This window comes from Ipomoea triloba, chromosome 5 (assembly GCF_003576645.1).
Source record: "Ipomoea triloba cultivar NCNSP0323 chromosome 5, ASM357664v1".
Lineage (NCBI taxonomy): Eukaryota > Viridiplantae > Streptophyta > Magnoliopsida > Solanales > Convolvulaceae > Ipomoea > Ipomoea triloba.
The window spans coordinates 5,248,781-5,261,172 of record NC_044920.1 but is presented as its reverse complement, the minus strand read 5'-3'; the positions used below and the strand labels follow the sequence as shown (position 1 = coordinate 5,261,172).

The window sequence follows — 12,392 nt, the reverse complement described above, 5'->3', positions numbered from 1 at the left end:
TTTTTTTTTTTTTTTTTTTTTTTAAATATAATATATATATAAAATATAATTTTAGATAATTAGTTTTTTTTGTAACCCTAGTCGTGACTCTCTTCTAAGTTAGAAGTCCAAAACTGACGATAGAGTGATAGACGAAGCGAAACCGCAGTCCGCAAATCTTCATCTCCGAATCAGAGATCGCCTCACCACCGCCCACCGGCCCACCGCCCACTCTGCTAGTGTGCCATCAACGACGCCGCCCGCAGTGGCAGCAGCTCCGCTGCCCACAACCCACTCCGCCAGCAGCGCCGCCGCCCTCTGCTCTCCGGTTGCCCAGTCCCACTCCCACAGCCCACTCCGATTGCTCTTCGGTTGCCGTCCGCAGGTATTGCTTGCCGCCCTCAGCCCTCTGCTCTCTGATGTATATATATGTTTAATATATTTATAATTAATAAATATATGATAATTATTGTATAGTATCACAGTATCACAATCTGTTTATATGATATGATAAATATATTTATATGATTTCTGTTTACTGTTTATGATTTTTATTGTATAATTATTGTATACTATCACTGTTTATATGATAAATATAAATATAAATATATTTATATGATTTCTGTTTACTGTTTATGATTTTTATTGTTTATGTTTTGTGTTTTGTATATAGATGGTGATGAAGGCAATAGTGGAGATGAAGCAGATGATATGAATGATGGAATGTCAAGTTGTGTATGATCAATTATGAATTTATGATGACTTATGTATAGGTTATTTTAATTATGTTTTATGTGAGTTATGTATTTACGGACTTAGGACTTATAGTTTTATGGACTTATGTGTTATATAATTTATATTGTTATGTACTTATGTGACTTATCTATATACGTTATTTTAATTATATTTGTTTGTTCTTATAAACTACAAAATGACAAATGATAAAATTTAAGGTGAATAAATTAACAATTCAAAAAAAAAAAAAAGGTGGGGGCCCGCCTAGCCCGCGAGCCTAGGGCGCGGCGGACCGGGCCTGGGAAACTCAGGCCCGCCAAGGAGCGGGCTTTTTTTGGCCCGCCCCACCAGCCCGTATTGACAGCTCTAAGTGTGAATGAGGTTTTACTTAGCATTCTTTGCTAATGTTTCTAAAATGTTTTCCAAGTATGGAATAGGACCGGTACGTGAGCGCGCTAGTTCATCATTCTATTCCTCTTTTATGTTATAGCTTGGTAGTTTGATATTTAAACATTTGGACCTACGTGCCTTAGAACTTGGTTGGCTATAATAATGGATTTATTATGTTTCAATTTGAGGATTATTTGACTATTTGGAACTAGCCTTAGCATCTAGGTTGTGGTTGAACTTAGATGTGGCATAACACTCCACTATAATATAGTTTCGCTTCCGCATTTCAGTTCTTTAAGTGTTAAGATATTTATAGCTTTGCCTTAAGTTTATTGCCTATCTCATTCTGTGTTTTAGGGGTGTTACGGGTTGTAAACCTTAATGTCCTCTCTCATTTTGGCAGCGTTATTGTTCATAATTCTAGTTTATTACTTCATATGTTAAACATTTATACTAGTACCGTCACTGGCGATAACTTCAAGAACAAAGAAGAAAGAAAAGAGATTTAAAATGACTAAATTACCCTCATTATTTGGCTGGAGTGACCAAAATTGATAAAAATTAAATAGTTAAGGTATTTTTTTTTTTTTGAAAGGAAATAGTTAAGGTATTAAATTAACAGTTTTGAAAGTTCTAGATTGCAATTAACAAGACACCAATAGTCACAGGACCAAAATGGAAATTTACTCATTTAAAAATTACATCCATACTTTTACTAATTCCAAGATTTATGCTCGAACTCGATAGACCTCTGATATCTCGATCAAACCAATTTCATGATTTCTACTACAGTTGCGTTGCTCAAGGAGTGGGGTTGTCGTTCCAGAAAGCAACGAAGATCGAGTTGAAGGGATCGACAACCATCGAAGAGGTTCAGAAGCAATGGAAATTGGGTTGGGGTAGCTGGTGGCTGTCGGGAACCTAGCAAGGCTTAGTCGGTGATCAAAATGGTTGATGAACTTGGGAAAGTTGACAAGGATATCGATGCAGTCATTAATTAGTTATCAAACATACATGCACTATTAGAATATAGAAATTAGATAAATATGTAAACAATATTATTCTTAAAATATTGTAGATTATTGTCTTAATTGAGGCATATGACCGTTGCCCAAAATTGTATATATATATATAAGCCTCAAAGGCAAATCAATGACACAGGGAAACAATATTTTTTATATGGTATCTTATTCTTTCTACGTTATTCTTTCTTCTCCCTCCTTACGTTGCTTTATACATCAATGGCAGACAATACAATTGGCCAAGCATCCTCCTCTTCCTCTCTATCTCAATCTACTCCTCCCTGACCTTCTTTACTTCATCCGACTCTCACAGTTTCTAACATCAATACCTTCATCAAGGTCACACTTGATATTGGAAAAGGCAAATATATTACTTGGTCAGAACTATAAAAAAATACATGCCAAAACTTATAAAGTTCTAGACCACATCATTCTTCCATATATCAAAGGAAGCATCGAAATCAGATTCCTCTCTATCTCTTAAAGACACAAACCAAGAACTCTGGTCATGAGTTAAGACTTAAGACCATTGTTTTACAATGGATTTACGGCACAATTTCTGAAGATCTTCTTTATATTATTATTGAACGAGATTCTACCGCCGAACTCGCAGAATAGACTAGAAGACAATTTTTTCGAACAATAAAAATTCAAGGGCATACAATAAGAATATCTTAGACATATTCTTGAAGGTAAGAGATAGGTTAGCTTAAAACTTGCATACTCCATAATGCATGCAATTAAAGCTACATATTTTGGCCCACAAAAAAGCAATCCCACTCTCAAGAGCCACAATAAGATTGTGGACAATCACTCTAACTCAATTTGGGGCTCTTGAGCATGGAATTGCCCCTTTTTGGGCCAAAAAATGTAGCTTTAATTGCATGCATTATGGAGTATATATGTAAGTTTTAAGCTAACCTATCTCTTACCTCCAAGAATATCTTTAAGATATATATACACACTATCATATCCTACGTCAATTAGCTAAAAACAATGAGTAAAAGAGTATTTATCTTGGAGAATTGGGTCTTATCTTTCATAGAATTGCAAAGTGAAGGAATAGCCTAGACTAACAAAAGTTATATTGATCGAACAAACTCAATGCTCTTAGAACCCCACCTAAAAATCCTCACACCTCTCCACTCTCATGAAACCCAACACCATCCACAACCCCAATCCAGAAGATGTAGCAAACCAAAACCAGAGAAGCCAACACCCCACCAGCAAAAACATAAGCCAACAAACCTAAATTCCTCAACCAAGTTGCCAGCAGTATCACCAATGCTACTAGCAGAACAAACCTGTATGGGCCTATGTTTTAGCCTGCCCATGTGAACATTTGCATCTGCAAATAATTTCTGCAGATTGTCACGTTTAGTATGAGGAATTCATCTGCCACCAAGTAGAGTTCAAGGTACAGGAATGTTGATATCAACAACGGCTTTCCTTTGTTCTAATTCAAATATCAGGTCTCCTGGATATGTAGTGTTTGTTCCTAGAGATAGCCCATGCATTTCTGTAGAATTAGCCCAGGATTAGGTTTAGAATAATTGAATATCTCAATCAGGTCAAGATTACAAGAGAATATATATACTAGCTACAGAGTTTGAATAGAAATAGAACTAGTCTAAAATAGGAGTCCTAAAACTCCCCCTCAAGCTCAGGAAGGCGCAGCAACCTGAAGCTTGTCACGCAAAAAGGAAAAACGAGGTGCAGCCAGAGGTTTGGTGAAGATGTCCGCTAGCTGATCCTTAATAGAGATAAAATGGACCTGTAGATCACCTGCAGCAACTTTATCGCGAACAAAATGATAATCAATCTCAATGTGCTTTGTTCGCGCATGGAAGACCGGGTTTGCACATATGTAGGTGGCGCCAAGATTATCACACCATAACTTTGGGGGTGAGATATTAGAATACCCCAACTCACGAAGCAAAGACACAACCCAGGTCACTTCAACACAAACATCTGCAATTGCCTTGTACTCAGCCTTAGTAGAAGACCTGACCATAGTCCGCTGTTTCTTGCACATCCAAGACACCAGATTGGACCCCAAGAACACAGCAAACCCACTCGCAGACTTCCTATCTGTAGGACAACCAGCCCAGTCGGAATCAGAATATGCATGAAGGGCAAAGTTAGAAGACTTACGAAGCAGCAAGCCAAAACTGGTAGTGCCCTGAACGTAACGTAAAACCCGCTTAAGTTGAGCCCAATGATCCACCGTGAGAGCATGCATCTGCTGACATAAAAGATTCACCGCATAAGAAAGGTTAGGACGAGTCACAGTGAGATATTGTAACGCACCCGCTGTGACACCCCCAACCTCACACAGGCTGAGATAGATAAAATCTCAACACAACAGCTGCCTAACTCAACCAAACAGAACATAGCGGAAGCGAATTTAAAACCTAAGGGGCGTCATGCCACATCTAGGTAAGATAACACAGCCTAGATGCACAGGCTAACCATAAAAGCTGAACTGTATAAACGATAACCTTCAAGTCAAGTCTCAAAACATCCAAACACTAGTCAAGAGTTTATAAAGTCTCAAATGGCTCACAGGCCAAAGCATAAATCTAAAAAACATAACCACTATCTAAGCCTCCTCATACGGGTGTATCTCTATCGCGCTCACGCAAAGACTTTAAGGCAAACCTGGAAAACACACAAAGAACCATTAGCAAAGGACTGCTAAGTAACCACCATTCACACCCGCAAGGAAGTATAGATATACATATAAGTTTGTAAATAGGTTTACACACCCATATAGAATATAAACACCAACAAACTGTTCAATAGTTCAAATCGGATACTCAACAATGATAAACTGAACGAATCACGAACCAAGACTCATCCAAACGAAGCCAATATCCAACAAGGAATATATATATATATATATAACGAATCCACAAACGAGATACCAACTGAACACAATCATAAGGAACAATCAATCATAATTGAGAACAACGAGATATCAACAGAATAAACAAGGACTCATAACCAAAGAACCGAAAGGAAAACCCAACACCAACCACCAAACCTCACACCAATCATCGTATCGAACCCGATCCCAAACAAAAGCCGAGTACACAGGGGTAAAAACCCAATCACGGGGACCGAAGTCCAATCACAGGGGTGAATCGACCCAATCACGGGGGTAATGAACCCAATCACGGGGTAATGAGCCCAATCACAGGGACCGTAGTCCAGTCACAGGGACCTAAGTCCAATCACAGGGGTCATCGACCCAATCACGGGGGTAATGAACCCAATCACAGGGGTAATGAACCCGAATACAAACAATAGTAGCACATATAGCTCACCCAACAAACTCCAATGATACCAACAAACCAACATCACATACTCATACTCCAACCTCAGCCCAAAACAACCAAACAAAGTGTTCATCTCATCTATGAACACAAACAAACTCCCAGGTAATATGAATATCAAGAATCAATATACTAAGAGTACCAAAAGGGAACTAAAGACATGAATAATCTCCAAGACAAGGTAATAAATACCCAACGAAAGGCATGGATGAATACTCCAAGGACATGGCAAAATACTCCACAAAACAATCCAACCATGATCAGAAACAAAGGAGAAACAACAGATAACAACATCACAAAACAGTCTCTGGAAGCAGATTCCCAGAGACCTTGCGGAACACATCAACGGATCTCAGCCCTCCGCCGCACTCCTCCGCAAGAAGGAGGCGGTCCTCCTCAACGGAACACCATCTCCCGTTCCACCCAACCGTCTTGGCCTTGCGGAACTCCCCGGCGGGTTACATTGTACCGCCGAGGACCTCCGCAAGGTCAACTTCAACTCCCAGTTCCAGAATGCAAAGCAGACACGAAGAAATTGTTTCCAAAGGGTAAAATCAGACCAAATACATCAACATTTCATCCAAATTAGAGGCCAAAAACATGGAAATCCAAACCATCAATGATCATACAACACTAGGCAAAAGATCAAGATGAAATCCAACAAATAGATTCAACAAAATAGGCTAATCACAAGGAATTTTCAGGATTTCCAACACCAAGAACATCATATAGATTAGGAGTGAATAAAAATAGTTTTGATGGACATAGTGGTTACCTTGAGTAGCTTTCTCCAACTCCAACAAGCCCTAAGCAAGATCACAAAGCCCCACCTTCACCTTGATCATCTTTTACCCAAAGAACCCCAAAAGAACATTATAAGAATATGCTTAAAAGACTATCAAAAACACAAAATACAAGATGGATTCTTAGCTAGATGAACTTACCCACTCCTAAGCAAACATAAAAGAGCAATCTTTACTTGAAAACTTGTAGGGAAATGGAGATCAAATTTTGGTGCAAGAGGAATGGAAAATGGCGTGTAAGTGATAGGGAGGGAGGAAGAGGAGTGAAAACTTTTAGGGGTTTTGATCTTCTAAAATATATACTAAGAATACATACAATATTTAGGGTGTAAGACTTTAATATGAGTTGGGCTTAAGTATATAATATGATGGCTACAAGAATTAATTATATATATACAAGACTAGCAAATTGGGCTAATGAATTCACCCCTTATAATTAATATAGGAATTAGAATCAAGGAAGCCCATAGAAATGTCTTAGGAACATTATATAATATAAGATCAATAAGTTGGGCTTGTAGGAATATTTAATTACAACTATTGTAAGGATCCAAATTGAATAAAAATCCCTTACAAGAAAAATTCAATTAATTGGGCTCTTGATTAGAATAATTAAATTAGGCTCATGAATATATATATATATATATATATATAAGTGTTTATATATTAAATTGAAAGAATTAGCCCAATTAGAATAATTAAATTGCCCAAGGAATTAATTAATGAATCGAAAGGCTTGAACGAATTTACGGGGTGTTACACCCGCTAAGCTCCTATAGCGTGTAGGATCAGCATAAGGCTCCGAAGAAACATCCGAAGATCGTGACACTGGAACCGGAGTGGCCAAAGGCTTGCAGTCAGACATACCAGCCCGTTTCAGAATGTCCAACATATACCGCTTCTGAGACAACAGCAAGCCACCAAAAGTAGACACAGTCTCAATGCCAAGAAAAAAAGACGGAGAACCCATATCACGGATCTTGAAAGCCACAGACAACTTAGCTACAAGATTAGACACCAAAACAAAATCACTGCCCATAAGTAAGATATCATCCACATAGACCAATAGATAAGCACGCAACTCCCCCTGAGTGAAAATAAACAGAGAAACATCGGTTTTGGATGCCCGAAAACCGACAGACAGTAAGAAAGTATGGAGTCTATTAAACCAGGCACGTGGGGCTTGCTTAAGACCATACAAGGACCTCTGCAACAGGCACACATGATTAGGAAAGTCAGGATCAGCATAGCCAGGAGGCTGACTCATGTAAACCGTCTCATCCAATCTACCATTAAGAAAGGCGTTGTGCACATCTAACTGACGCACAACCCAACCAGAAGATAAAGCCAAGGATAAGAGCAAGCGCACAATGGTAGGCTTAACTACCGGGCTAAAAGTGTCGAAGAAATCCTGCCCAGCCACCTTGTTAAACCCTTTAGCCACAAGGTGAGCCTTGTGACGCTCAACCGATCCATCAGCCTTACGCTTAGTGCGAAAGACCCACTTGCAATCAACAACATTCATACCGGCAAACAACGGCACAAGCTTCCAAGTCTGATTCTACAACAAAGCATTGAACTCGGCATCCATAGCATCTCTCCACTCATGAGACCGGACCGCCTGGGAATAACAAGTAGGCTCTGGAGAACTCACATGAGCAGACAGAGCCACCAGAGTAGCACCTTCGGCCCGAGCACGGCTGCGTGTCATGGGTGCAGCCTCACGTTGTGCAGGACGAGAAACAGGAGCACGCCGAACACGAGAGGAGGCCACGGGCCGAGCAGGAACAGCGGAAGAGTCAGGCACTAATTCAGAAACAGAGGCCAGCACACATGCAACACCCCACAGAGGTGACTGATCAGAAGTAACAGGCTGCAAAGCAGACTTAGTAGCAAAAGGAAACACCTGCTCATCAAAACGCACATGCCGGCAAATAAAGACCTTACCAGTAGTTAGTTCCATACATTTATACCCCCGAAAAGAATCAGGATAACCAAGGAAGACACAAAGAGCTGACCTGAAACTCATCTTATGATGATTATAAGGACGAATATGAGGATAGCAAAGACAACCAAAGATACGCAAAAAGGAATAGGAAGGAGGAGAGCGATGGAGCATGTAATGAGGACTGCGATCACCTAAGACCGAAGTAGGCATCCGATTAATTAGATAAACCGCAGACTCAAAAGCATAATCCCAGAAACGAGACGGAACTGACGCATGAGCAAGCAAGGTAAGACCAGTTTCAACAATGTGCCTGTGCTTACGCTCAACCCGACCATTTTGCTCGTGAGTATAAGCACAGGACTGCCTATGACGAATGCCAAGCCGAAGAAACTCAGAGTGCAGTTTCTTATACTCAGCACCGAGATCAGATTGAATGGATTTTATACGACAATTAAACGAACGCTCAACCATAACACGAAATTGAGCAAAAATGGTATACAAATCAGACTTGAGACGCATAGGGAAAAACCATGTATAACGGGTGTAATCATCAACAAATAGCATGAAATAACGAAATCCATTACTAGATAAAACGGGAGCAAGACCCCATATGTCTGTGTACACCAATTCTAAAACATGCGAAGTAGTAGACTGAATACTAGAAAGGGGAAAACGCGCAGATTTTCCCATCTGACACGCACTACAAACATTATCTAAACGACCAGACGAACTAAGCAATGAAGACTCTAAAGTGCGACTCTGAACCCGAGGATGCAGATGACCAAGACGCCCATGCCACACAGAAGATGACGCACGAGTAGAAAGAAACGCGGACGAAGATGGAGAGGTCACCGGCAAAGAATAAAGACCCCCAGAACTCTTACCCTACAGGAGGACCGCTTTGGTGCGGATATCCTTCACAACAAAATATGTAGGGTAAAACTCAAAATACACATTATTTTCAGTCGCAAATTTTTGAACAGACAGAAGCGAAGCAGATAACCCAGGAACATGCAAGACACGAGACATTTTAAACGAACGAATAGGGGTATTAAAAGATGTATAACCAACACTGGAGATGGGTAAGGCCTTACCGTTGCCAACACGAAGCGCATCCGAACCAGAGTAGTCATCAGAAGCAAGAAGAGTGCTATTGTCCGGAGTAGCATGATCCGAAGCACCCATGTCAGGGTACCAAGTATGAGAGGTCAAGGGCACACCCGGATCCTAGTAAATCATATTAGCCTGCGAACCATCGATGTAACGACGATAGCACGTTACAGCAGAGTGACCGGGTAAGTTACAAATCTGACACATCTACTGCGAATGACCACTGCGCGATGAACCACCACCGCCACGCCACTGCTGCCCACGACCACGCCCGAACTGCTACTGGCCGTGAAAACCGTACTGCCCAGCCGAAAAACCACGACCAGGCTGTGGGAACGACGGAGCCGAAGCCTGGAAACCGCCGCGCCAATGCTGACCACCGCGGCGACCACCGCGACCAGACCCTCTGCGTGTAACGTTGGCCACCGGCGAGTCACCACCGACCATCTGCGAGAACTCCCGAACGTGAGCAAACTCCTGCGCACCCAACAGATCAGCCAGTTGCTCCAACGAGACAGGGTTGGGACGTGACGCCAACGACGCCGCGAATGACTGAAACTCAGCCCGAAGCGCGCGAAACACGTATATGTTCATCTCGTCGTCGGAGACCGGTCGGCCGGCGAGAACAAGATCCTCCATCAGCACCTTCACACGCCCAAGGAAATCAGCTATGGATGCATCTCCTTGCTGCAGGGTCTGCAACTGACAGAGAAGGTGAACCGACCAAGCCCGGGATGTGGACGCCAACGCCAACTCGATCGCACACCACGCAGCACGGGAAGACGTTTTGCCCAGAACAAGAGGCATAACTTCTTTGGTGAGCGACGCAATGATCATAGAAAGAATGGCTTGGTCTTGCTGCTGCCATGGAGCGAACGCCGGATTCACTGCCGCTGCATGGGAGGAGACTTCGCCGGCGGTGACGGGCAAGGTAGCCGAAGGCGCAGGAACAGTACCATCAACGAACCCCATGAGGTTCTGACCTCGTAAAAACGGGACCATCTGAGCACGCCAAAACAAGAAGTTTCGATTAGTGAGTTTAATACTCACATAATGACGAGCCGACGACAGGGAATTCGGGATTGAAAGAGCCACCGAATCCGAAACGGTCCGCTCGGAGGAAACATCGGCAGAGCCATCATTAGCGGCCATCAGGAATAAAACCTAGCGAATGATACCAGCTACAGAGTTTGAATAGAAATAGAACTAGTCTAAAATAGGAGTCCTAACACCCAGTGTAGCAACATGAGATTGCTACTAACACCACAATCATTAGACTTTAGTTTATCTAACCTCCTCCTGAAAATGCATAAGGGAGAGACAATATCCCTACACCTAACAACATACAATGATACAAACATTGATGAATATTAAAGCAAGTACCTCACTCGATCTATTACTCTTATTAAATTAAATAAATTAGTAGATACAAAAAAAATATTTATGCATTTCTTTAATTTAGAATTAGATGTTTACAATGCCTTTATTCAAATTTTTTTATTCATTATTAAAAAATTTAAAAAGAAATATAATTTCATTTGTTATATCATTTTTATTTTATACAATGCAAAGATTCCTTATAATCAAATTCATTAATTAATTATAATGTCTATTGTCTTCTTTTTACACTATCTTATAATCAAAGTTATGATACAAAATTAAATAATGTTATATATTTATTTACCAAGTATTCTATTACATGGAAAAAAAACAATTTGAAGTCAATCATATTAATTACTTGGAGAAGATTTGTTGAAAAAGAGGGTATTCAAATAACCCAAGGAATTGAAGTGAGAAACTACCATGTAATATCTCTGGACTACATCACAGTCGTTCACTTTAAAGGTAAATCATATTTTTTTATTAAGATGATTTAAAATGCATAAATTTTTATTACATTATCTAATCTTATTCCTTAGGAATTTCTCTTTCCATAAAAACTCATTCAACAACAAAAGTTAAACCAAAAGTACCTCGAACATAACACCTAAATGACTGGTATACTTTTATGGTGATAAAAATATGTAAATGGTAATTAGATCATTATCTTACGTAGCTACATTTAAAACTCATTATTAAAAATGTCAACAATAATGCTACAATCAATCTTGCAAATCTAGAAAATGAAAATATTTCAAAAATAGCCACCGTTACAGCATTCATTGATCCTATATGTAAAATACTTAATGTGCATCCTTTAAATATTTTAGAACTAATATAAATTTACAATTCATTTCATTTTAGGATGTAGCCACTATTTAAAAAAAAAAAGTTTATTCACAAAGTGACAAACTATTTAACTGCATGCATTTTGGTGAAAAGGTAGTAGTGGGTACTCCAAGGTTAGTATCAATTCAACAAAAAAAAAAATTACAAAAAAACACATGATATCTTTGATTCTGAACCATAATTCACTCCTTATTTTAGTTGTTTTTGGTGCATACACTACACCAAAAAGATTATTTAGCGGTGGTTAATTTGTTATTTAGAGGCGGTTCAAAACCGCCACTAACCTGTTTAGAGGCGGTTCTCCAACCGTGTCCAAATAGTGTGTCGCGAAGGATTTAGAGGCGGTTTTAGACAAGTGTGGGAATTATTGACTAGCATTGCATTTAGCGGCGGTTTTGAAACCGCCTCTAAATATATGGTAGTTTACTTTGCTTTTAGCAGCGGTTTTGAAACCGCATCTAAATAAAGAGTAGTTTACTTTGCTTTTAGCGACAGTTCTCTAACCGCCACTAAATATAACTATTAGTTCATCCCTTTAAATTTTAGTGACGGTTATTAAGTGTCGCTAATTTTTTTTTAATTTTAGTGACGGTTATTAAATATCGCTAAATAATTTATAATTACATTATTATATTTTTATAATTATCATTTAATTATATTCATTAAAAAATCTTTATATTAAAATGCATATTGCAATCACAAATAAACTCTATGTACACATTTAATTGGGAAGAAAGTACTAAACACTAATATTTGACAAACTCCAACAACAAGTGGTGAATCCATTAATTCCTCTCATCTTAACATTCAACAGAAATGAAAAAAACAAAAATACTAA

The 12,392-nt window shown here is 39.5% G+C and overlaps 1 pseudogene; it reads right to left on the bottom strand.

Annotated features, from left to right (window-relative positions):
* Nucleotides 1–1,520, bottom strand: part of LOC116020148 — an 8,655-nt pseudogene extending 7,135 nt beyond the window's left edge.
* Between the last annotated feature and the right edge of the window lie 10,872 nt (nt 1,521–12,392).